At 40.7% G+C, this 1,464-nt stretch overlaps 1 non-coding gene across 1 annotated transcript; it reads left to right on the forward strand.

Moving 5' to 3' along the window:
- The first annotated feature begins 1,360 nt into the window (after window positions 1–1,360).
- TRNAK-CUU lies at window positions 1,361–1,433 on the forward strand. Its single transcript has one exon. It is a non-coding gene; the product is annotated as a tRNA-Lys (tRNA).
- Window positions 1,434–1,464: the final 31 nt, after the last annotated feature.

The raw sequence follows: 1,464 nt of genomic DNA on the forward strand, positions 1-1,464 counted from the left end.
AATAACAGACACATTAGCTTTTATATCCACAAGACCTGTAAAAGAAATTTGATTAACAGAAAAAGAGAGGACTTTTGATCATTAATGATGGTTTTTCCAAAACAAATATTTTTCAGTACCTCCAAATCCTCTCACTTTTAATCTGTTAATAGTAGGAAATGCATGATAAGGAAGAAGCAAAAGTTGAGGAATTATTTAACCAGTTTGTAGGTAAGGAAACAATAATTTCATCAATAAACTTTAGACTTATACTTCTAATATGAATCTGGAAACTTTGACTACTAAGACTATTACATTTAAAAATTATTACCATAGTTCCTTAACCAAAAGACACCAGTTCCAAATTCATACACTTTTCCTGAGGAGAATAAGGTATAAGGTTTGAGTGATTAATCAGCCGTAGCACTACCTTTGACTCTGACACCTTTAGTTTTGCTTGGGACTCTCCTCTAGAGGCTGCAAGTTAGTAGCTACACAGAGTGCCGGGGGGAGGGGAGGGAGAGAGAGAGAGAAAAAAAGAGGCAGTGCCAGCAGTACAGTTCCATTCTTAGGAAACCTGACACAGACTTTCTTAGCAAAATCTAAAAATTTAGATGACTGCTGATATTCTAACTTTTTGTAATTAGCATTAAAAGGAGGAGGTGCATTTTGAGCTTATCCAATTGTTCTAAGACTTTTCCTAACATATCCTCAGCTTTCGAGCTAAAAACACTTCAGAGTTTGGGGGTGCAGACCAATTTTGAGCAGCTCCTTTCTCTAGTTCTATAACTCCTCACCTCCCATGCCTACCTCCAGGCAGGGATATATATCGGGGGAATTTCATCCTTTTTTCTCCATCCCCAATTCAGCTTCTCATGCATGATTATGTTCAGCTTCTTCTTTCAACTTATCTAACTCATTCCTAGAGTCAAAGGTATCTCTAACAAATCTCCACAAACTGAAAGTGTAAAGTTGTTGGGGATTTAATTTTACACCGCGGGTTTTTAACGTATTCTGAAAAGTGTGCACATACAAGGTTTTTACCTGATTAATCCCCATCTCCACCCTTCTTCTCCAATCTTTACCTTCACTGAAGGCAAATTCAATAAGTTCCTATCTTACGACTTTCATGGATCCCTTAGTGTTTCCCCTCCATGTTCAGCAGTCCTGCCTGGGCGCCAATTATCGGGGATCCAGCCCTGAAATGTCGGGAGAATTCCGCCAAAAGGAGGCACCAGGTTGAAATGGAGATGCGGAGAGGCTAATTGCTGATGACAAATAGCGACCCCACCCCACGCAGTTTGATCTGATAAAGCGAATGATTAAAGGTCTTGGGGCCGAAACGATCTCAACCTAGTCTCAAACTTTAAATGGGTAAGAAGCCCGGCTAGCTCAGTCGGTAGAGCATGAGACTCTTAATCTCGGGGTCATGGGTTCGAGCCCCACATTGGGCGCCAATTTGCCCCAGTCTGCGGGGATCTTCAA

Source organism: Elephantulus edwardii, unplaced genomic scaffold (assembly GCF_000299155.1).
Source record: "Elephantulus edwardii isolate Elephantulus edwardi_28Jun2011 unplaced genomic scaffold, EleEdw1.0 scaffold00038, whole genome shotgun sequence".
In the NCBI taxonomy this organism is placed as follows: domain Eukaryota; kingdom Metazoa; phylum Chordata; class Mammalia; order Macroscelidea; family Macroscelididae; genus Elephantulus; species Elephantulus edwardii.